The following is a 25,643-nucleotide window of genomic DNA, read 5'->3' as shown; positions in this document are numbered from 1 at the left end:
AATGGTCAAAGCTGATATCAACTTAAGTTTACTTTCAAAATCAACAATATATTTACAGCAGCTAGTCCATGATAAGCAAGGTTTCAAAAGCAGAGTGCCAGCAAGAATTGCATGCACAGACCAATGACAGGAAAGGCTTGCTTTGAGAGTCTTCATGAGAATAGTCATTTATCTGGCATCAGTTTTTGTTACAATTGCCAGAAGCCTTTCTGTGACAACAAGGCGTGAAATTTACCTCCAGCCTGGCATCCTGGCTGTGTTTACTCAGTTTGGTAGGGAGGCAGCCAGTTAAATAACACAAAGTGATTTTCAAGAAATTTAACATGCCATATCTAGTATATATCTTCTAAGAGCACTCTGATACTCTCAACTCTTTTTTTGTGATTATTTTTTTTTCCTGTGTAAAAATAAAAATAGCCCCTGACCCTTAGTGAAGCAATCCTCTGTCAACAAGGATGGGGTGTTGACTTGTGCTACCAGACTCCAGTGTGTAAAGCTGAGGGACTCGCAAGCTATTGTAATGTTCCATGGGGAACTACTTCTCTCTGAATGTAGGTTGCAGGTAGTAAAAATCAGTGTGTATTATTTTGGGGAAAGAAAAGGAGAAAAAACCCCTTCAATTTCTTTCATTCATGAAGCCACCAGCAGCAGCTGTAAGGGTGCTCAGTGTGGTCTTTGGTTATGCTCCAAATTGTGTTGGCATTTCTCAGCTAATTTCTTGTTTAACAAAACCAAGAAACCCGACCCCACCACACTCTAGCAAGCTAACTACCAACATCACTGTCTGTGTGAATAAAACCCCTACTGCATTTCTCAACCATAAAATAAATTGTACATTGTCAGCATTTTTATGAAACTTGAAAACGTGATACCTGCCTCCCATTGTCCTCCTTCCACCACCAAAGGAAGAAATGAAGTATAATTTGACAGATGTACCTTTTGTTACCTTAGGAACCGTTGTAGTAAGGAGCTGTTTCTGATACATTCTTCATGTTCTCACTGGGGTTGGCTACTTTTAATGCTTCTTCTGAAAAAGCATCAAAGCCTGAAGGATAAAACAAAGAGAGAGGGAGAGAATAAGCTCAATATTGTTAAAGCTGACTTTTTCTTGAGGCTGTTTTCACACTTCCTCAGGCAATAAGATTAAAAAAAAATCTCAATCTCTAACATGAAGCCGACTTCTTGAATGTGATAAGATAAATCTAGACAGGCCAGGAAATCTTTATTTCTCTGCAAAGTTATTGGTTCACATCTCATGCGCCTAGATTAAAGTAGGAATTGATCTTGGCTTTCAGAGGAAGGATTTTTACAATTCTGATTGTCAGGCATAGTTTCATGTACTTAGTTCTTTTTCCTGCTCAGTGAGTGGTGTTTGTGTGTGGGTTTTTTTCAGGCTTACATTACAATGTCCCTTAATTTTGCTCTGAAGTTTTTTTCCCCATGAGAGTACTCTACATTAGTATGAAAATATATGCTACAAGTACTTTTCAGCTATGTAGGCAATAATCTAATCTTATCACTTTCATTTGCAAGGTAATGTATTTTCCTCTCTCAGTATTGGATTTAGACTTATTTTTGAAAAGAGAATAAAGGAAAAAAGAGATAGGAGACAGGACTTCACTAAGTTGAAGCAGAAAGAACACAAAGGACTTTTTCCTCCTCTTTGTCTTCGTAGACATACATAAGTAATCCTCTGACATACATAAGTAATCCTCTGACAGGAGGAATGGCAGATGAAAATACAGAAATACGCATGTAATGACCTTTGCTACTAAAATTAACATGTGCCTCCTGCACCTGTTCAGAAATGGTTTAGCATTCTTATGCCTGACTGCAGAAAAACTGGATAATTAAACAGTACTTTCATTGAAGGTCAACTCTGAATTAGTAGTTCATTAAATTATTTGTCATGCTGACTGTTACTCCTGGTCACCAGAAATACTGAATTCAGACACAGAGCAGAGGAATCGAGTCTAGTTCTCGTGCTCTTTTTGCTGGAGAGATTTGTATCCTGAGCTGTTAAGGTCACACAGCAGGGAAGAGCCCTCGTGCCCAGCACAGAAAATACTAGTTTGCGCAGGGGCTGGTCCGAGGTGTATGCTCCAAAACATCTTAGGGATGTGCTGCCTGCTCTCATTTCAAGATATGCATGTAATAGCATAATTGTCCTCTTCAGGCCCTGGAAAATTAGTTTGTGTTGAAAAGGATTTCTCGTGTATTGTCATAGTATTTACACCAGCTACAAAGAGGACCTGTGTCTTTTTAGTATAATTTTATATGGTGGGAAAAGTTTGAGACAGAACAAATGATGACTTAGACATCCCCAAATTTAAAGCACTTGCTGAAATAAGCCCAGTTATGAAATGTATAATTAAAAATGACTGCAAGTACTGCAGCGTGTTCTGAGATTTAAACCACTTTACATCGGATTTTCTTGGAAGCGGGAGGCAGCATACTGCGAAGCACGACCTGCGCGTCCTGTCTTAGGTTTCCAGCGCTGGCCCTCAACCACATTCTCCCATAAGGTATGGTAACTAGACTTACTGTTGATCTAGTAGCATTTGCACATATAACAAAACTTCAGGTGCAGACACCATCTTTTACACATTAAGTATGTGGGATCTCTGCGCTTTAGTTCTTTTGGTACCTGAGTAGGGCTTCCATTTTAGAATCGGGCCTTACAGTTTGAAAGCAGCTGGCAGCGTGGCCGTGGGATGTAGCCTGTGCTCGCACAGCATCAGTTTGATCTGGAACTCGAGCAGGTGGGAGGGCATCTGCTTGTGGCTCTGACCCCATGACATCAGCTCGGAAGTGGGTGAACCCCTCCTGTTGCCCAGGGCTGGTGCAGAGACAGAATCACAGAATGTTCGGGTTTGGAAGGGACCTCTGTGAGTCACCCAGTCCAACCCCCCTGCTGAAGCAGGGTCACCTGCAGCAGGCCACACAGGACCGCGTCCAGGCGGGTCTTGAATATCTCCAGAGAAGGAGACTCCACAACCTTCCTGGGCAGCCTGTGCCAGTGCTTCGTCACCCTCAGAGGCAAGAAGTTCTTCCTCATGTTCAGCTGGAACTTCCTCTGCTTCAGTTTGTGCCCATTGCCCCTTGTCCTGTCGCTGGGCACCACAGAAAAGAGTCTGGCCAAACCTGATGCAGACATCACACGCCGGGCCATCGCCGCCACCGGGCGTGCCGGGATTAGACCTGATCAAAGCAGCTGGGAGACTGCGTCAGTATTTATCATACTGCATGTGTAATGAAAGTCTCGTATCGGTAATTGCGAGAAGATTGAACCTTTTCAAAGACACATTTAGTGAATACTAATGCCCTGCTCTCAAAGGGAGAGGACGTTGGGAGAACTGAGGAGGGAAAAAAGAAGAAAGAAAATATTTCGGTGTTCAGGGACTGTGTTACCAAGGAAAACCTCGTTAGGTGTTGATGGCACCCAGCACAGGATTTTTGTAGGCCGGATCAGTCTGCAGATTCCTCCATGAAAAATAAGTGTTAATACCTGGCAGTTCTTGTGAAACAGTTTAATTCTGGACCTTGCCCCATTCTTGAGGGACCTTGATTTGTATTATTTGTTGAACAGTTTTGCTGTTGCATTTATACAGGGAGGCAAGTGCATGGACGAACGCCTCTGAACTAACAAGTTACTGGAGTCGTTATATTCTTAATATTCTTAAAGCTGACCTTAACCTTTCTGCTTCTACATACATTTTCCTGCGATCCAGTTTGGCCTGTGTGTACCCCTTAGTAGGGTGTGCAGCGTAAATGAACAGCAGCACTGCCTTCGCGCGGGGCTCGGCTGGGCCCTGTGCTGGAGCCGGCCATGTGTGGCACGGGGCAGCCCTGGCCTCCCCTCACGGTGGCCCCGCTGCCCGCGCCGGTGGGCCCGGCACACCTTCCAAGAGGCAGGGCAGAACTACAGCATGAAGTGGGTCCAATCTCCCCGTTCCTCTGGCCGGGGAGTTGGCCGCTGCCCCGCCATTCTCCGCGTGTCTGCTTACTGCCGCTCACTGTGTGGGCTGCGGGAGGGAGAGGCGAGCTGGCAGGAGCGCGAGGGTGCGAGGCGTCCCGGAGAACGTCATCTGCCGCCGGAGGCCAGGCTTCAGCGAGCACGAGGTCTCCCGGCTCTAGCCCATGGGGATGGGTTCAGCTCGTACTTGCTTCAGATGCCCTGCCAGGAGACAAGTCCTTAAAAAGGAGAGAACAAGCAAGAGGCAAATTTCATAGGAAATTTTGTTCTCTTTCAGAAAAGAAAATTTGGGAAGGGGGTCTTGTTTTTAACAACCTGTTTTACAGTGAGGTCAGTACAGCAAGAGGGAAAATGTTTTTCTACTCGAGCACTTCTGACTGAAACGCAAGGAGGGCTGCCGAGGCTGTGGGAATGCATTGAAGTGAGTAAGCTCTGTCCTAGCCAGGATAATGATTCAGATGGCCTAGCAATGCTATACGTTTTTTAGGGCCAGGTTATGATTTTCCAGTCAACCCTGCTGTGAAATAGAGCATATCGGTGCGCACCTCAGTGCTCTGGCTATGGCTGCCTGCGTGGCACGGGAATATTGGGCAGCACGGGGCGGCAGGTACTGTGCGGTTTTCTCGGTGCTGCTGACCACCGTAGGCTGTAGACAGTAAGCTGTTGCAGATGGTGTGGTGGCGTCTCACCCCGGGCAACACCGTAAGGGTGATTTGTTACTCTGTACTTCTGCCCTGGCGGGTCTGTGATACAGACTGGGACTTGCCTCAGCCTGTGCTTGTACATCTGCCACTCCCATCCCATTGCTACTGGTTAGTGACTTGGCTTTAAGACAAAGGAAAGCAGACAGCAGGTCTGTGAGTGTCTGGTAACAGACTGTTAACTTTAACAAAGTTGCCTACCTTGCTTCTGCTAGCGCAGAGTAGTATATTGTGAAAATATAATTGAAATATTTTGTGGTATTCTAAAAAATGGCCCTGTTATATATGCATATAGAATGTAAGTACATATTTTATAAGTGTATACAAAAACTGAAATATGCTTCATGAAAATTAGGAGTGTCCTGGTTCTGACAGCAAGTCAGATGACAGGCAGTTGGAAGAAATGTTGCTATAGAGAATTTAACTGTTCGTTTAACTGCTCACCTTTAGGTTTTCCGTAGATTGTCTAAAAGCTACCGTTGTAGATTAACCACTGTCATGATTTCACGAGTACTACTGATGTTCCTGATTTTTTGGACACTATTTCTACTTAAAACTACTGGGAACTGGCTGGTGTCTAGAAAATGATGGCACGAGTAACAACTTTCTGGATTTCCAGAATGAGTTGACATACGAAAGTACATTTGTTTGTGTGACGTTCTTTATATTTCTGACTGACCTTTAAATGCCCTGAGAAAAGTTTCTTGAAGAAATTTAGGGGTTATCTGGGTAGAAGAAACTTTTCCTACGACGTTTTCAGGAAATGCAGCTGTGATTAATCGCTGTTTATACCTGAACGTTGTGTTCCCACACAATAAGACCAGGTTTTCTCTGTGTTGAAGAAATTATTCTGTAGGAAAGAACCTCTTGAGAAGACAGCAAAAATACACCTAAAATGGTCATTTTGTTAGCATGTTCTTGTACCCTCTTTACAGTTACGTTTCCAGGAGTTGATTTGATTCTGTAATAATTTTGTAGATATTTAAATTGAAAGAGAGTTTAAATACTTGATTAATGAGTTAGCAGCGACAAAGGTCTTGTGACTCTCAAGTCCTAAATCTGATATTGTTCCAGAGTCTCGCTAGAGAGTCTGAAAGCGAGTCGATTTACACAGAATGTTAGGGGTTGGAAGGGACCTCTCTGGGTCATCTAGTCCAATCCATCTGGGCATTCTCTCTTCATGGAAAGAAACAGTGGGTGTTTATGAAGGCACTAACTAACAGCAGATCTAAACCTGACTACAGTTAAATGTAACCGCTCTAACAAGAACGTAGTTCACATTGTGTTATCATCATGACTGGAATGCCTATCCATAAAAAAAAAATCCATCCCCCACAAAATGCCAGGGTATTGATTTGGATGGTTTCTGTGTGGAGAACATGTGCTGCTGATCCCAGCTGGACACTGAAGGGCAGCAGCATTCCGTAGTAGTAGTGAGGAGCTGTGGACCTGACCCAGCGTAAAGTGTTGGCAAGACTTAGGTGCCTTTTGAAAGTATAGAATCATATTTTAAGCCAAAGTTTAAAATGAAATCTGGACAATACATAGAAAATAAAGGTTATGTAGCGAGAAGACAGAAAGATACAAGAGAGAGGTCAGACAAAGAATTTCTTTAACATCAGAAATGCTTGATGATTTGAAAGGGGCAAAATAAAATATGGTTAAGTCCAAGGAGGTAGTTGGTGACAGGCATTAAGTAGGAGAGTTACTTGTGAATTTTTAAGTTATACCTTGAAAATTTATCTCTCTCAAAGACGGCTGTGCTGTCTGGGGAGAAATGCAATGGCTGAAGCTTAGCCTATGGTGACTGATACAAACAAAAACGAGTCAACAACATGAGAGCAAAAGGAGTACAGTATGACTTGGGCTGCAAGCGGGTGAAAGCTGTGAGCTTGGACTATGGATAAAAAAATACTTTATAACAATTGAGGCCATTCCCAATGGAAAGATGAAAAGAGAAGTCGTTTCTACAGCTCAGTCTGAGATGGGTCCAGCGATGCAGGATACTATGGTTCAAATCTTGACTTTGAATTGGACCCAAGAACAGTAATAAAACCGAAATTGTTCAAATCGTTGGAGAAGAAAAATGCCTTCTGTGCTCATGCTCCCTATTTAAATGTTCCCTAAAACAACATTTCCCTCTTCTACCTGTACTGCTGAGTTTTTAATACATCTATTTAAATGCAAATTTTGACTTTTGGTCTGTAATCATAAAAATGTTTGACACTTAAAATTTTTATCAGAAATGTGATTTTGTGTGGAAGCAGTAATGAAGTGGTAGGCCACAAATACTGGAATGATGCATTGCTCACTCAATTTCACAATGTGGGGAAGGGTCCTCTCTAATACCATCTGATTAGCATGGTTGTTTCCTGAATGCTCCAGCTTATTAGAATGCGTGTGATGCTAATGGACATTTAAGCTATACTTCTGAGTATTTGCTTGTGCACCACATCCTCCCTTAGGACCTTGAGTCCTTTCTGTCCTCTGAATTACCAGGATGGCAATCCTGACAAAGTGCCTAACTGCATCTTCAAGAAAGGAAGGCTTTCTTCCAGCCTAACATTTTTCTCTTCTTCAGAAGTAGGCTTAATAAAAGAGACTTGACTGGGTAGCAGGACGTTTTGCCAGGGCGATGTTGAGTCAACTGCAGATTACTTTTTCGTTGCTGCTATGTCAGTTGTATTTCATTTTTGCCCACTCACTCACAGACACTGCAGGCCCTCATTACTGCCGTGTCTGGGGTTGCGGTGGCCAGCAGCCATGGGGTGTCTGCCAAGCCCACAGCTGTGGAGCAGGGCTGCAGCTGCTCGTAGTGACTGAGCTCCAGCTGCAGCAGGCGAGGTTGCATTTGCCAGAATTGTTTTCCTATCTGTCTTGATATGATTGAAATGGCAGTGTTTAGTGATGAACAGATTACCCCCAACAGCACTGGTACCTTTGGCTCATAGTTTGGTACGGCTCACTGGTGTGACCACATCTACTGCTACAGTCATACTGGTCCCAGGTTCTGCGTTACAAAGTTTTGGTTTCCCATGTGAATGGCGGGAAGAAGTTCTCCGGTTTGTGTTGGCTCGTCATTCGTACGGGGGACAGCAGAACATGGTGCCAGGCGTGAAAGGAGTGTTAATCCCCATCTTGACTTTTGAGGGATCAAGAGTTTAGAATGTCTAAACAGACATCCATTTTAAAGAAACACTATATACATATGGGGAGCAGACTCTGTGGCTTGTTGTAATAGCAGGCTTAGATTTACTTAATTCTAGTATTAAGTGAATGTAGGTGGCTGCTTTCATTTTGTTTATTATTTAAAATAATTTTCATATTCTCATGGCGAGCATAAATATGAAATATCAGGTATTTTATTGTACTAGCAGTTAAAGAACAGAACACGCCTTAGGTTCTGCACATTCTGCATTTTACGTTCCCTAGATGCCCTTGTCATTAATTACGTACTTTAAAATCCAAATTATAGAGGATCTGAAGGGCACTGTGCTACATTTTCATTTTCTTCATCTCTCTCTATTTCCTGAATTTGGATGGGTTACAAAGTGTTACAGAAGACTTGAGCCGTATTGAAACCAGTTAAAAAATAGCAATAACACATCAAGTGTATCAAATAGTCAGATTCTTAGCTGTTTTTCAAAGAACAAGTAGTTTGTAAAGGAGGAAAATCGTAGCGTTTAAACCAAAAGCCATTTGACTGCATTGAGACTCTGAAGAAATTATGTCTTACACACTCTATTCAGTAAGTTCATTGCTGTTTTACCTGCTCACTGAAATGATCCTGGGACGCTGCCATTGCAGTTCATCTCTCCTGATTGATTTTGCTTTGCTCCGGTAAGATTTGTTTATTCACTGATGCGAAGGTTGAAGTGTGCTGGATCATTAATCTAACTGTTCAAGGTTAACCAACTTCTTTGTTGAAATGACTTTTTACGGAACACATTTTAAGATTTTGGAAGTGCTGGGCTTTACCTTACTTCAAAAAATAAAATTTGAGTCCAGTCATCATCATACTTTGAGAAGACTAAGATTTTGCTGTCTTTTCCCATCTCTCTCAGTGTATAACTATGTGGAAACAGACTCATCTTTTTTTTATGAAACACTGCATAGTCTATTTCTGTCTTATTCACGGGCAAGGCCAACAAATGTCCTGAGTATGTATGATGTAGGGTGCTGTATTTTTGAAGTGTGTATGTAATTTGCCTGACACTTATGTTTAAATGTTTTCATATTGAAAAATAAAGTATTAGTATATTCCGAAATACCACACTAGTGATTTTCAGCCCAAATTTTAGTGATCCTTTTTTTTCTTAAGCACTAAACAAGTTTCATAGTGTGGTCATGCATTTTTTTCTAATAAATTTAACACTGGAATTTAATTCTAAACTTTATCAAGACACATGTTCAATGTGACATGTGCATAGACCAGATTTCCGATAGAAAATTACGATCAGTGTCAGCCAGCCCTGAGGAAGTTCCTCTTTCTGTGTGCTAGCCCTTTTTTATGTTTCCATCAATGTTACGGCCTTAGTTTCCAGCTGCTGTCTTCACCTGTCTGGATGTTGAGCGTTTACATGTTCTGAATGTCGCCAAAGCATGTGAAGACTGGGCTAGCAGTTCAGATCAGTGTCCTGGAACTGCAGGTACCTGTAGCACCGGGAGCATGCCCTGTGTCTCCTGATGGCCAGGAGGGTTTTCCGATCACACGTTGTTCACGGAAGCCACTCTGGGACACCAGATTTTAATACAGTTAGCCTTCTTGACCCTCTTTGCCATGTTTTGCTTTTTATATTACCTAAATTCTTGGCTTGACTTTTTAGTAAATTCTCACTAGTCCTTTTGGTCATGGTGTATCAGTGGAGGGGGTGGAACTGGGGGAAATGGGATCACAGCAGCTAAAGCCAAACCAGGGCCATAGGCCTGATGAAATCCAGAAAAAGAGAAGTCCTAAGGAAAAAGCAGAACTATTTTTATGAGGAGTTTATCCCCTGTGGTGACCTAGATACCTGTGCTGATCTCGGGGAAAGGGGAAGCATGTTATTATCAAGCAGTGAGGGAAGCTATCTGTGCTGAGCTTAGGCTGCAGAGGAAGCAGAGGCAAAACGAAATGCCGTTTAAATTGACAGTGTAGGAAGGGAGCTGGCACATAACAGCTTCAAGCTTCAATACAGTGTTTCAGACCTGATTTAAGATATTATCTATTTGATCTCATGCTTTTTTTTTTTGAAGACTTGCCAGTATTTTATTTCAGAGAGGGAAAGTACGCGCAAACAGATTGTTAATGGTAAAACATCTATCACCTGCTATATTAAAGGAGATCGAACATAGTAAATGTTAAATCTTGGGTGCAGATTTGTGGTGCTTGATCCTGTGCCAAGATATTGTTCAAGTATAATTGCTTGAAGGCATGCACATGTAAACAAAACCACTCACTACTTGATACAGTTCACAGATTACTTGCAGTAGTTGACGTCCTAGCCAGAATGATGGGTCTTAATGTCTACGTAGTGTTGAAAGTTAGGCCTAATGGTTGTCAGGGTTGGAAACAGTTTGTGAACTCAACAGCGTGGCATAGATGTCACACCCGATGTGGCTGAAGAATGATGGGCTGACATTTATTTAGATGAAGGCAATAAGTGCACATCAAGATGTTAGTCACGTCAGTTCCTGCATGGAAAAGGCTTCCACGGCATCAGTATGCTTAACTGAAAACAACGAGGCGGGAGGATAGAAGTAACAGAAATAGGTGTATTTCTTCCTCCTTTGAAGCCTTCACAAAGCACTGCTGGATTTATGCCCTGCTGGCAAAGTGGAGTTATTTTTATTATTATTAAACTTTTGCTACTATCCACTGGACTTAGTAGAGTTCCACTTCATAAAGTAAAGTTTTGCTTACTAGGGAAAAAGCCATCCTAATACCAGGAGGTCTGAATGAAAGAGCAATTTTTAAAGAGAAAAAATCTGAGAAATAAAGCATCTACTTTCACTTTAGTGTTAGTACTATTATAGCTATAAATCTGAACTCAGTGCCATAACTTATCTCTCCAAGATGCTTATTTTATAAAACTGTTGCTAGGAAAAAATAAAAACACCCAGAGGTGAACTGAAATCTAAATCTTAAGTTCTCAAACAAATGCTTCTATTTATACTGTCCATCTGTCTATGGTGCCTTGCAGATAATCAATATACCCTTGCTAAAAAAAATTCCTGTTGCTCTGGAGAAATACAGCGTTCAGTACAGCTAGAAATTTCTGTAATTCCCTGGTGATGACAGTTCACTGTGCATGACTGCATTTGTACAGTCATCGAAGGATAAGAGCAGATGAATATTTTCTAATAACCGAGTAGTCAAGAGACTTTGAAAGGAAGAACAAACCATTTCTGTCTAAAACTCTATGTTGCTGGATGGAGTACCACGTCTGGGCTGCGAGGGTGGGCAGGGCTCTGTGCTGTCAGTCTCACTGACACTGCTTTTTTTGTTTGCAAGGAGGAAATGTTTGCATTTTGCTGTTGAGGTTTGAAAGAAATTTAGTTTTACTTGCTGGATGCTGCTGAGGTTTGGAGGAATTTCAGTGTTACTTGCTTGATAATCAACAAGCTGTTGTGAGGAGCTCCTATTACTGCGTTTCAGGTTTTTCTCCTCTTGGGCCTTTCTGTTGTCATTTTGGGCATTTCAGAGGGTTGGTTTTGGTGCGAGGGTGGTACTGTCTTTTGGTGGAAAGAATCCATAAACCAGAGATCCTACAGATGATTAATGGAGTATCGCAGCTAATCAGAGCTACAGTAGTACTTCACACATCTGATTATCTATTTTGCTAGTAGGGTTATTTTCATTAGGGAAGCAAGCCCTAAAACTATAGTACTCAATTAAGTAGATTATTACATACAATTGTGCAGATGTGAGTTGAGCTTCTTTATCAGTATAGGGGATGAATGGTCACTGTCATGAAAAACATTCTTGTTTAATTTGAGCAGGTCAGTTAACACATAAATGTGTAAAACTATTGAAACATTCTTTCTCGTTTACTTTTGAAGATTTGCAGAATGCTATTTTTTGTCTGTTTTATAGCTTGTGATGAACTTGTGTGGTAGAATCTGCCAGCTGGATCTTAAAGTTTTTTTGCAGGTTTTTCAAGTACAACCCTTTATCTAGTTTGGGTATGTATGGCTGCTTTTAGCAAGGTAATAGAGTCTACCTCCTGAGACATCACGATACAAAATATTAAAGAAATGCAAGGTTATCACGTTAAATCTCAGAAAAATAATTGGCCATTTTGAAGTAAAGTTTTTCTTATTGAGTGACTTCTCAGGGTTACAACAAAACTGAAATAAATATACTGATAAAACCTGCAGCGCACAAATTCTGTTTAGCCTAGTCTATTGCTTTTAGTCTTCGTGATAACTAAGAGTGAAATACTTGGCCTTTGGTCAGATTTTTGGAGGATTTTTATGATTTCGGTTTAGAAACTTGAATTTCTTTGTATTCACAAGTATGTAAAGGACATATATTTGTGAAATCACTGTAAAATTAACAGTTATGCCTTTTCTGAACTCTCCAATGTACCCAGATTGATTCTGGACCTCATCTCTAAGCAAGTGGAGGAAAAGAAGGTTATCAGGAGTAGTCAACATGAATTCACCAAGGGGAAATCATGCCTGACCAATCAGATGGTCTTCTGTGATGGCATGACCGGCTGGGCAGATGAGGGGAGAGCAGTGGGCGTTGTCTGCCTTCCCTTCAGCAAAGCTTTTGGCGCTGTCTCCTGTAACATCCTCCTAGGGAAGCTCAGGAAGTGTGGGCTGGATGAGTGGTTGGTGAGGTGGATTGAGAACTGGCTGAATGGCCAAACTCAGAGGGTTGTCATCAGCGGCGCAGAGTCTAGTTGGAGCCCTGTAGTTAGTGGGGTTCCCCAAGGGTCAGTACTGGGCCCAGTCTTGTCCAGCTTCTTCATCAATGACCTGGATGAAGGGATGGAGTGTACCCTCATCAAGTTTTCTGATGACACAAAACTGGGGGGAGTGGTAGATATACTGGCAGGCTGTGCTACCATTCAGCGAGACCTGGACAGGCTGGAAAGTTGGGCAGAGATGAACCTGATGAGGTTCAACAAAGGCAAGTGCAGGGTCCTGCACCTGGGGAGGAACAACTCCATACACCAGTACAGGCTGGTCCTGACCTGCTGGGAAGCAGTGCTGCGGAGAAGGACCTGGGAGTCTGAGTGGACAAGGTGACCATGAGCCAGCAGTGTGCCCTGGTTGCCAAGAAGGCCAGTGGGATCCTGGGGTGCATCAAGAGGAGTGTGGCCAGCAGGTCGAGGGAGGTTCTCCTTCCCCTCTGGTCTGCCCTTGTGAGGCCCCATCAGGAGTACTGTGTCCAGTTCTGGGCTCCCCAGTTCAAGAAAGATGAAGAGCTACCGGAGAGAGTCCAGCGCAGGGCTGCGAGGATGGTGAGGGGACTGGAGCATCTCTCTCCTACGAGGAGAGGCTGAGGGAGCTGGGCTTGTTCAGCCTGAAGAAGAGAAGGCTGAGAGGGGACCTTAGAAATGCTTATAAATATCTGAAGGGTGGGTGTCAAGAGGACGGGGCCAGACTCTTTTCAGTGGTGCCCAGCGACAGGACAAGGGGCAATGGGCACAAACTGAAGCACAGGAAGTTCCGTCTGAACATGAGGAAGAACTTCTTCCCTCTGAGGGTGTCAGAGCCCTGGAACAGACTGCCCAGGGAGGTTGTGGAGTCTCCTTCTCTGGAGATATTCAGGACCAACCTGTGGACGCAGTCCTGTGCAGCCTGCTCTGGGTGACCCTGCTTCAGCAGGCGGGTTGGACTAGATAATCTCTACCCCTACCATTCTGCGATACTATGAAGATATTCTGAATGTCTCCTTGCAACACATCTGCATTGCAGTAAAGTAATTTTTGAGATAAAAGTGATACCTTTCATTTCTGCATTCAATGATTTGGCTTGGTTTTTATATTTAAAAAAATTACGAGCATACAGATTTTATGGGACTTTGTGTTTGATATTGAGCTTCCACATAAGAACTCATCTTATTATTCAGATTTTTTTTCCTATTGTTGCATGGTGTTCCTTTCACTTGCTCATGATTCTTTTGGACAGAAAGGTTTAGGGAACTTCATTAAACCATGTGTTTACCCTGGTCAAGTCTAAAACAGTAATAAATGTGTGAGTTGAATATCATAAATAATAAAGCCTTGAATCATTAGGCCATCGTCAATCTTTTGGAGGGTAAGTTTGCAAGTTAATTTTTGGATTTCATAGATTTTATAAATACATCAATATAATGAATTTTTGACATGCTGAGAGAACAGTAAGCAAAGTCAGCTTTGAATTTTAACAAGAGCCATCCCTGTTAATTTGTCTGCTTTGGAATGATGAGGTCTAGAGCTAACTGTAAGGTAATCCACCCTCATGAGTATGCTATTATCTGTATAAATACCAGTTCTGTGACAGCAGTGACTTGAGTGATTAGCTCAATTTTAAATTCGATAAATAATGAATAAAAGTGCTGTGCTTCGTTAAAATTACAAGTAAAAGCAGAGGGGAAGATGATGTCTTTGTCTGCTGTCGTGGAGTATGTTCCATTGATTTTTGTTGTTTGTTTTAGCTGTAATTCTTGTGGTAATATCCCATAGTATGATCAGCAGATTATACTAGAAATCCACAGTGGTGTTGCAGAAGTATGTGTAACTATTTTGATGTGTACAGATGGAGACTTTCGGTCTGACAATGAATACTGGCTCTGCCTGGATCTCGGTGTTAACTCTTCAGTAATACGCTGTGATATTGTGCTAAGGCACCAAGACGTGCATTTCGCAGAGACGGGCGCTCCTAGAGCTGTCACACTACACACCCTACTTCCAGAATAACGTCACCCACAAAGTGACCAAAATATGTTATACAAAAAAAGTGCCAAGAATATTTAGTAATTTTTATTTTGCAATTAGAAATTGTTGATCGTTGCCTAGCCCTGGTATAGATTTCAGACTGGTGACTGAAGCCAGAATACAAGAGACGTTGTTTTTTAAAGTCATTCTGTCGTAGCGAGTATCTTTTAAATCAGTACAAAGTGCAATTTATACCATTTCAGAAAATACTATTTGCATCTTTTTTCACTGTTTCTAGATTTTGAGAAGTTACTGCTTCTGTCTCAAGAAAGGAATTAGAAGCACTGTGAGAGAACAAGTAGCTCTCTGAGGAAATATACAGCACTGGTTCTGCATGAGAAATAGTGCTGAACTTTGTAGGAAGAGTATTTCAAACAGGTCCAGTTGATAAACACTCTAGAATCAATATTTCATGTTATTCTACTATACAAATAGAACACTGATAGTGGCAGCACTAGAAGAGGCTTGAAACAAGTCAGTGTCACAGGCAGTTAGCATTTGGTCTGCATATCCAGGAGGCCGCCACTGTATATCTTGCTGGTACTTGGTCAGGGCATGGTGTGATTGGATGGGAACACCAGCCATGCTTACAGCATCCCTAGAGAAGCCTTGCTAACCTCCTTTGCTCATTGCTGGAGCCGCACTGTGAAATTTCTATAGAAAGACTGATGCTGGGGTTTTCTTCTTTTCCTTCAATTGAAGCACTGTGTTTAAAGGATTGATTTTAATTCCTTTAAATCCAAATTTGATGCTGATCTTGGAATAATAGACCAACAGCAAATATTATGCTCAGGGAATTAACTCTGATTTTTCAGTAAGGTAATTCTAACAACAAATACTCTGGAAACTCTCTGTAAGGAAGGTGGATACTCTTTGGCGTTGATATTTATAAGTCAGACAATGGAGCAATGGAAAGACAGAATAATGAATTAGCAGGAAGTCAGAGAAGTTGCAGGAACAGAAATGGTGCTTATGCCCATTATTTTTGCAGTTTTTTGGCATTTAAAGTGGTTTGCAACTCTTCTCTGGTTAGAGCTAATGTCAGACAATCAGTCACCCTAGCACAGCAGTTCTACGCCTAACAGTTAGTAATGCTACTAATAATTGATATGCAGCGGGAGAATTTATAAATGAAATTAGCTCCCCAAAGTTGAAGTATAACTGTGATTGAAGTAGTAATGGTAGAGTTCATGCAGCTACATTTGCCATTTATCTAAATGTATCATTACTGACAGTGTTTTTTCGTTAACATTTTGTTGTCCTTATTCATGTCATTGGTATGAAGTCCTCTTCGATACCTGCAAATTAAACTGGCTTGTACTCACCTCTGATCCTTCCTTCCCACTCTTATACCGCCTTCTTTGGAATTAATTTTTATACAACTTTTGATATTTAAGATCTCTGGGAGCATCTCCAACATACTCCGAGGAAAGTGCTATTAAAGTGCTATTCACACAACTGGAGAGTAGCTTTGGTTTTCTCGTAAGTGAAGGCTCTTCCATGCTTCGTCAGAAAGGCATGATACCGGTATTTTAATTCACAATTCAATAAGTTGGTTTTATCTCCAAATAGGAGTGAACAGAACTAGAGTTTCTAGCAAGCCAGCAATGTATAATACTTTGAATTCAAAATCAAGAAAGCCCTACCTCACCATGGATTTGATGTCTTTAGCTAAACTTGGGAGACTCTTTTTTAAAACTCCTATATAAAAATACAGAAGAAGAAATAATTTTGGTGACGTTTCCATGATAATCTAAAAATAGATTGATCCAACCTAATCTTACGGAAACACATTCTAATTTAAAAAAAAAAATCCTGTATCTGTTTTCTGAATCTTCAGAGATACAACTCAATTCTCTCATTTTGTGATGATTTTCTCTTGTTGCAGTTACTTCTGCATGTAGAGAACTTAAAACTTCTGTAGGACAGAAGATTTTCAGTATTGCAGTATTCAAAAAGAGTTTGTTACAGAAAGATAGTCAGCGCCATTCTGTATACCAAAAAATCCAGGACTACTTTGCAGTGGAGAAGGGTTAGAACTGTTCAAATTATTCTTACATACTTCAGGGATAGGTAAGTACATGTGATTTGTTGTTTCGTTTTTTTGGAATAGACTAATTGCTCTGATGAATTGTATTGAGATCTGGAAAGGAAAAGCTTATATTTGTGTGTGTTTCCCATCACCAGAGAATTTTTTTTTCAATACTTCAGTAAAGATGGGGAAAAAAATCCAGCAAGTTAAATGAAACCGTGTGTATAAATTCCTAGAAATGCTTGTTTTTAGAAATCCATCCAACTCTCAGCACTGACTTAATTTTAGAGCGCAGAACTGAAACAACTTAAAAAATAGTTGATGGCTTAGTCCCTTTCCAGCCATAAATTAAAATAGCAAAAAATATTTACAGTGCATCTACTGTATACCAAGTGAATGGTGTACACTTCCTAGCCTGGCTGGTAACTTTGGGTTTTATTTTGCTCATGAGGAGGCTGAAATGCATAAATACAAATGTGATTTTAGAAGGCTAGGCCTGATTTCAATGGTGCTTATTTCCATCTCTGCAGCAAAAGAACTGGAAGGCGTCCACTTTATTCTTTTTTTTAGTATAATAGCCCTCATCTTGAAGCATATGGAGCAAATTCGATGTCATTAGTGGACAAGCCAACAGATTTCAAACAGGATCTCTGTTACTCAGAACATTATAGAATATCATATATCCATATACATGGTGGATAGGTTGCCCCTATGTCAACAGTTGAATAGTGAGGTCCAAAGAAGTTAAAAAAGCTGTAGCTTTGACTCAGTTTTTAAATCTTTGCATGTTTAGTATTTGAACATTCAAATAGTCTGAATGGAGGCTTTTCGTCCAGGATTCTTTTAGGAAGACAGTAGCGCGTGATTTCCTGCGCACTTTCATTTTGAAGTGTTCTCTTTAATAACACATTATTCATGACATGAGGGATGTGAGGTTTTGGTTGCTTCATTGAATGCAGTTTATTCTTCTAGTGTTTTATGTTTTATTAGTAATATACTAATTGATACACCAGTCAAGTTCAGTAAAGTCAAGGACGCAACGTACCCTAGGTTTTGCCAGGCATCTATTTATATGTATTTCCTATAAATTGTAATAGCGATGCTTTTTCCATATGGAAATATAGCAACAAAGGACCGCGTTTCTCAATTTTCAAGCAGTGAAGTGTATAATTTTCAAATGACAATGTTTTAATTATGTGACAGTCCACAGCGACTGCTGTGGTGATAGCGAGCGGGGATGGTGAGTGTGGGACCAGCTCAGCCCATTTCGATGTCAGTGGCAAAATGCTGAATAGAGGTGTAGCACGCCCTGCTCTTTGCTCTATGGTTCGTATAGGTGTATATATATATACACCCTCTATTGAAAGTTCTTGAAAAGAATAAATCAGTAATTAGATTTAGCGGTTTAATACTTGGTGGGAGGTTAGCCATTAGTCATTTCTATGTCTGTCTTCCTATCTCTAGAGATACACTCTGTTTAGATCAAGGGAAGTACGATTTTTGGAGAGGGACTTGGAGTGTTCTAGTACCAAAGATCCAAAGTCGGGTGAAGGTTTTTAAAGAGCCGTATCTGTGTTCCCTCATAACAATGTTGAAGTCTTTACAGCGATGCAACAATTACCCTACAGTCTCAGATATCTTCCTATGAACTTTCCAGAATGCCAAAGTCTTGCCCTCTACTTTAATTTTTTGGCAGGATCTTTGACCTGTCTACATAGATATATAGAAGTCAGGGTGTTAAACTGAAGTACAAAATTTAAAGCAATGTTCAGGAAAAGGCAGCTAGGGAAGTCCTTCTCTGCGACAGCTGGCCTCCAAGTAAGATGCTGAGAAGAAGGGACACTTTTGCTGAAATCTCGGAAAACCTGTGATTTGGCTTTTCTGATCTGTTTGTTTGTAAGGACTCTGTGAGCAGTCTTTATTAACACAGTCCATAAACTAGTTAACAAAAAGGTAACAGCAGTAGGTTCTATGCTTGTAACAGTAAGGACAGCCTTTCCATAAAAGTTAATCTTCCTAAGCAAACAAATTTTAATCTGTGGGTTCTATCTTCTTCTACTTTTTAATAGTATTGCTCTTTTAACATCACTTCTTTTCTAAGAAGATCATACTCTGCTCCCTCAGGCCATGTTAAAAAGGTCAGTCACTGAGTGGTATTTTAATATAAATAAAGAGTGAAAGACAGACTGTTTTTGCTAGAATACTAAAAGATCACCTATTTAAATCTTCCTTTTTATGTCTGTTTAACTGTCTGTCTTTGAGGCTTTTTCTATGACCTTCAACATAATTTAAACATAATTTTTAATTCATTATTCATGCCATTAAATAATGAAACGTGTTTCTTTCTGCAGTTTGTTTCTCTGCTATACGCATGTGTTGCATTTTTTTGTTTTGGTTCTGTAATGATTTCGAAGGTACTGACATTTATAAAACAGTACAGAAGAGTGCTTATTTTGAAAGGGGGGAAAAAAACCTCAGTGTGTGCATATTTGAATTGCATCAACAACATGAATAATAAAAACCAAGGTGGCAGGGGAGAGACAGGTCAAACTTGGGGCCTCTTACCGTGATACAGTCCCTGTAAATGATGCCGGTCCTGTACTGCTGCGTGTGGGCTGGTAATGGGCTGCTCTGCGTGTTCTAAGTTTCTGAAGTGCTTCAGCTTCACACCGCAGTAGCTGTGGCAGCTCCACTGACACCCTGACACCAGCTCTGCGTCGCTGGTTTGGCTTTTCGGTCTTTTGCTCACTTTGTAGTTGAGTTTGATGACTTCATGCAAAAGATGGAACGTACTCCAGATAGTCACGTTATTACAGATTGGCCAGAGTGATACTGTGGTTTGTAGAGACTTGATATGCTGCAGAAAAGTACCAGAACCTAATAACACTGAATAAAGAAAATAAATTAAACACCTTAAAATGATGTATTTTCATTGCCAGGAGCCAGTTTTTCAACCTTTACTAAAGCTGATGAGCTGGTATCTCATTTGTTGTACCCAAGTAAGAGTTTCACCCTTTGAAGCAGTGTGAAGAAGATACATAGATTCTTACTGCTGCAAAACACAGGCACAATTATTTTTTTTATTGTCTGTCAACTTTCAGTTACTTTGGTAATCTCAACTACTTATGTATCTTTCCCCACTTGATGCAGTGATCTTAAATATGGCACGTTCATGAGCAGCACTGTTGGGCAAACAAAGAAAAAACCCAGTATTCTGTAACTGTCTCTTTCCAGAAATTTTGTCTGACAGTCATTAGCAGTACAAATTAATTAGTGAACCTTTTAAGAAGAGTACAATGCAATATTAAGGGGAAAAAGTGCAGAAGAAAACAGGGTTAGGTCAGAAGAGTGGAGTGACATAGGTATAATATTTTACAGTGTTCCTTTGGAGTTTTTAGAAGCGGGGGAGAGGAAGAAAGAGGTTCACAGAAGCAGAAAGCTTCACAAAGATTGGGGACCAGTTCCGTAGGTGCCAGGAGCACAGCTGCCACGTGGCTCCCGTGCGTTTGTCAGGCCTGTCGCGGTCTGGATTCCCTCGCCGTGCGCTGAGCCGTGGGCCGACACGGGCCTGTGGCTTTCGGCTGACTCCGCAGGGCTGCTGTGGCGACTGCCGAGCAGGCAGCTGTGCGACAGCCTTGCCTGCTTTCTGCTCCCCATTCCAGACCACATCCAGGAAAGTGTAATACAGGACAGTGACAGCTTCAAGTGATGAGCTCAACATACCGCAGGTCCCCTGTTCTGTTGGTGGCATTTGATAATAGGATTTCAACTCAAATCATCAGTACTGATATTTTCCTGTTCCTAAGCACCCTTCAGGTAACTTTGCATACACCACTAACCAGCCCAATAAACATTATCAGCATTTCCATTAGCTTCTCATAATAATCCTAGGAAACTAATACTCCCCAGCGTGCCGTGCAGTTGATGGCCCGTTCGCTTAAGAAATACCAGCATCACCCCTGCCAAACATCGCATTGCCAGCACAAATTAATGGACTCCACAGCTATGTATTCAGTTAATGGAATCCATATATTCAGTCTCCTAGTAAGACCTAGCTATGAAATTACTTCCCCTTACGTTGCTCTTTGAGAAGAGTTATTGTACCAGGGCTAAACTGGGATTAGGTGCTTTTATCCAGAAGATACGTGTATCTTTTTTTCTCTCTTCTCTTTTTTTTTTCTCCCTCCTTTCCCACCTCCCCTTTCAACAGTGTAAAGGAGGACAACAGTTTGTGACAAGGTTAGATTTTTGTACTTCTTGTTGAAACACTGCATTAGGCCATAATTTAAACAGCAGTAGTAAAATAACACTTTTCTAGTGTATCATTCTCAATTCTGTTTTGCAAAATACTGTCTTACTATTATAAGAAATAGCCTGCACACCCTGGAATACGTGGCTGCTTGCATGGGCTGGCTGGGTTATCCTACTGCTTTTACACCGCCTTTTGTTGCTTTGAAAAGTGCTGGTGTAATGTTGTGCTGGTAGGATGTTGAAGCACGCACAGTTAATTCTTCACAAGTTCTTCGCTACAAACATTTAAACTGTGAAATATAGGTAGATCTAGAGTTGCCTAAATTTGTGTCAAACTTTATATGAAGTAGATGCGAAGAACCACTTTATTGGGTGCCTAGACAGGAGGGGAAAAAAAAAAAAGAGCCTTAGTGCTATGTATATTTTGAGTTTATTTTAGTGGCATCAGTGTAAAAACAATTCTGTTAATGTTGCTAAATGATACTGTACGTACACTTTTCTCAATTTACACAAAAGTAGTATTTGTGGAAAGCTTAAGATAAAAAATGTTTCTAAATTCTTCAGAGAAATGAGACTGCTGTTTGCATTGCAAAAAACTGAGATGGGTAATCTGGAGCTTGCAGAGGGGCTCATTAAAATTAATTCTTCACAAAATTTTTGTGTATTGATGAGCTGAGCTTTCTTATTAAAAAATGTGATTGTGTTAAGATAGCTTCCTTGTTTTTCCAAGATTCAAAAGTTTTTGTTTGGTGAATTATAGCTCTTGGGATTCTCAGCACAGGATTTCGGAGCTGGAATCGTTTTGCATCCTATTGATGGTACGCTGATTTGCTTGATTGTGTTTGACAGGTGTGGCTCGCTCTCCCTTGCAGAGCAGCCGTGTGGCACAGAGCCGTGAACCTGATGTAAAACAGTTGTCTGTCAGCTCTTCAGGCTTTGCGTCAGAAAGTGGCTTCAACTCTACTGCTGAGCCTGACTATACATAGTTGGTATAAATAAAAATTTTTACTTCAGAGCTGAGTATTTTAAAAGGTTTTTTTATCAACTAACGTTTTGCAGTGGGCTCAGCTTCAGTACTGAATCCAGCCACCACGTTCTGTGGAGTGACCTCAAGCTTCGTGGTACACATCGGCCTTGGTTTGTGAGTCTCTGGTGGTTTATTTGGAACAGATCTGAGCGCAGAGCCTCTTGTTCAGCACTGCTAGCCTCAAAGGTACAAAAGTCACCTGGCAAGCTAGAAAAAGGTGAAGTTTAAGAGAGTGATTGTTACATCTTTTTATCCAGCTTCTCGTTTTTGAGCCCACACTGATAAGCTCAAAATACCACCTCTCCAGGGTGTCAGAAGTGTACTTTTCTCCTTGCTGAGTTACTAGAGCTGCTTTCCTGTGCCTGCCTGGGCTGCTGTGGCAGGCGTCGCGCAGTCCTGCCCGTGCAGAAGAGCCGGCCTTGCCGGGCTCTGGGCCGGTGCTGCCTGCTCAATTCTCGGCCCTGCGTTAGCATCCTGGGGTGTGCTGCCCTGCCCTGGGCCTGGGGTCCTGCAGCACTGGGTCAGCAGCCCGTGCAAACACCCGGGGCTGGGTTCGTGTTTCAAACCAGACGTGCGGTGTCTCCTCAGGATAATTTGCACAAATGGAGTTTCTCCTCACACTCATGTGAGGTCTTCTTTTGGTATGATGCAGTTGAACCGATCCTTATTATGATGCAGAGGGACAGAATTTTGCTGAACAATAAAATTCCTGTGTTAGTCCAGATTTACTTAAATTGTTGTTATGGTAAGGCTGTCTAAAAATTCTGGTATTTTGAGTCACTTCTGGCAATATTAAAACCAGTAATTTAAATGAAAGCAAAGTATCTTTTAAAAGAAGATAAATCCACTTTTGTTCATGCTTTTCCAACGAAATAATATGTGATTCCTTACTAACTGATTAGTTATGCTATCTGCTTGCGAGGACGGACCTTCAGCTTATAGTGAACTGTATCTTAATGTTCATGGCCATTTTGATCTCGGTGACACTTTGACTAGGAAAAAAGTACATAAAATCTGAGCGAGTGGCCATCAAACATACAGAACTTTATTTATTACGTTAGATTTCCAGTGATGGGGACATTGAACTTTACCTTGTTTCAAGAATAATCAATGATCTACTTTAAAAAAAGCAAAACCGATAACTGGCTAGCTGACACATCATGTGACTCATTTGCTGATGACATTGAATCATTAATCTGATTTTGAAAAAAATAGTAATTAAAATGTTTGCAACTAGGCAAAAGAAAATTCTAAATTTTGCTGTTTATATTCTATGTATATGGGACACAGAAGTAAAGACAATAATGCCAACAATATATATTTTATGGTTTTAATGTTTTGTTTTTGTTGTTTTTTTTTTAACGAAAGAACTTATTCTGCAACAACATCTTATTATGTGGGGTTTTTTTCATGCCCTATGTGTGTGTGTATATATAAAAATATGTAGAGGTGCCAAATATACTATACACATAAGGCTTAGGCCCTTCAGCTTTCTTCCCTCCCATAAGAACAAGTTTTTCCAGCATAAGCCTATCTTTAACTGAGATGGAAAGTCAGTATCATTCTTTTTGCGCCCAAATGCTTTATTAAAAGTATAATTTCCTGTGAGGCTTTGCACCTACAGAGGGTTTTCTTCCCTAGAAGAATTAAAACAATCCACATGTGGATATAGAACCTATTATTTTCCCAGCAGGATGTTAAACTCTGCTCATCAACTCTTGCAGAGCCAAAATACTCATGAGAACCGTACAGGTGAACGAGCTGCGGCTCTAATAACCATGGGTCCGTACTTGATCTCCAGCCGGTAAATTTTCCCCCCCTTCAAAGAAGCTTTGCTCCTGTGACCTGGACACTTTATGTTGCAAATAACTGTTTTACCTAGTGCTCAGAAATCAGCTGAAGGCTGAGCTTTTTCGCTGAAGCCTGCATCGCAAACCTGCTCTCAAAGTAGGGTCTGGCGATTGCTGCTGTTTTCTAGCCTTACTTTGCAGTGTGCTGCTGAGTAAGCCACTTCAGCTACCACCCCTACACCCACCCTTTGTGACTAAGGAGATTCCATGAGTATGTTTAAAATGCAGAAAAAGGAAGTCAGGTCTATGAGTATTAAAAGATATTTCTTGGTGCAGAGGAGGATTTGATAAATTGGTTAACCTACATGTATCGTGAGTTACTCATAATGGTAGATTGTACTGATAAAACCTCGTATTTCATGTTTCTTGCTTCCACTTATCTGTATTTTTTCCCAGCTGTATAGGCATATACTAATACCTAAAATAAAAACCGCAGCGACAGTGGTTTTAAATTGAGATTTCAGAAAATGAAAATTAGATTGTAATATATGTGAGTTTATGAATAAATTAGCAGAGAGTGATCACTTTTACTAGAATAGCTTAACTCTGAAACATCATGCCACCTAAATAAATAATTTTTTCGTTTGAGGGTTTGATTATGGTACTTAAACATGATTCTAATGTTATGTGAATGCTGCCATTAAAACTGCTTAAAATCAGACGTGTTAAATTATAATACCTACTGTTGAAAAATAAACCCCAAAGAAATGGCACTGAGTGCTTATATGGCATTTGGCACTTAGGTAATCTCTATTGTATGGTATTTTAATGCCCTGTTAATTTGAGAGGTGGAAATCTCTGTTAGCTTTTATACTCAAGAAGCAACTTTGTCGTGCTATGTGTTTGTCCCTTTTTGCTGAACTTGGATTTTCTCCACCTTGCTATGCGTTCCTCTTTGTTTGCAGTTATGGTTGTCAAGTGACTTGCCATGCTCACAGCTGACTCTGCTGCTTACGATTCCCATGGACAGTGAGTGCTTTCCTAGCACTTGCCCTTCGTATGCTGTAGTAGGTGTCAGTTTTCTAATTTCCTTTATTTTCATCATGATGCTAAGGTAAATGAGAAATGCCTATAAAAATCCCTCTTCTCCAGTTTATAAAGCAGTAGCTGATGATATTTGGAACAAGGCTTCGCATACGTGGCTTATTTCAGACTTAAAGAATTTCACTGACTTTTCCATTCAGTGTGTGAAGCTGGCCACTGCTAAGTTAGGCATAGCATGACTTTGACTAGATAGCCCAAGTTCCGTGTTTGTCTGGTAATGCAATATGTCCTGTGCTATTAGTCTTTTTACTGCAATGATTAGTTTGAGTGGTTTATGAGAAAAAGAAGAAAAACATCTTTAGCAAAAATCTGAGGTACAGCTAATTGGTCTGCCTGTGGCACCGAGATGCACTACTCAGATTTGTGGATGCTGTGGACACCTTTACCAATGTATTGATGAAGGCCTGTGGGAATATGACAGTCTTCAACAAGTGTTTTAAAGGAGAGATTCCAGAGTACTGTGTTTTTGTTCTCAGCAATGGAAAAATAAAGCAAAACAAAAAAATCATTTTATTTATATTTATAAATGAAAGATGACTTTTACAGGACGCCCATTACAATGTGAAATAATAAATGATAAAAGTTTCCTTTAATGGAACGTAAAAATGTCATGACTTCACCAGAATATATTGCAGAACAGGAAGGAAAACAGCTCCTGCCCAGCATGCTGATAAGCAGTGCTTCTATGGGTTTCTCCTGTAGGAATGAAGGATGTGTTCTCCCTCTTTGTTAATATTTTGTTATATTTATACACACACACAAAGGTATATGAGGCAAAAAAAGTTTTTTCATCACGAATGTCCGAGAACTGCATACCAGGCTGTAAACTGTTGAAATTTGTTCATTAAAAG

At 40.7% G+C, this 25,643-nt stretch overlaps 1 protein-coding gene across 34 annotated transcripts in view; it reads left to right on the top strand.

Annotated features, from left to right (window-relative positions):
• RBFOX1 (RNA binding fox-1 homolog 1) overlaps window positions 1–25,643 on the top strand; it is a 1,166,109-nt gene that overhangs the window by 423,761 nt on the left and 716,705 nt on the right. The window lies entirely within an intron of this gene.

Source organism: Opisthocomus hoazin, chromosome 15 (assembly GCF_030867145.1).
Source record: "Opisthocomus hoazin isolate bOpiHoa1 chromosome 15, bOpiHoa1.hap1, whole genome shotgun sequence".
Taxonomy (NCBI): Eukaryota; Metazoa; Chordata; class Aves; order Opisthocomiformes; family Opisthocomidae; genus Opisthocomus; species Opisthocomus hoazin.
The sequence above is the reverse complement of the archived record's forward strand: the minus strand, read 5'-3'. Positions and strand labels throughout refer to the sequence as shown.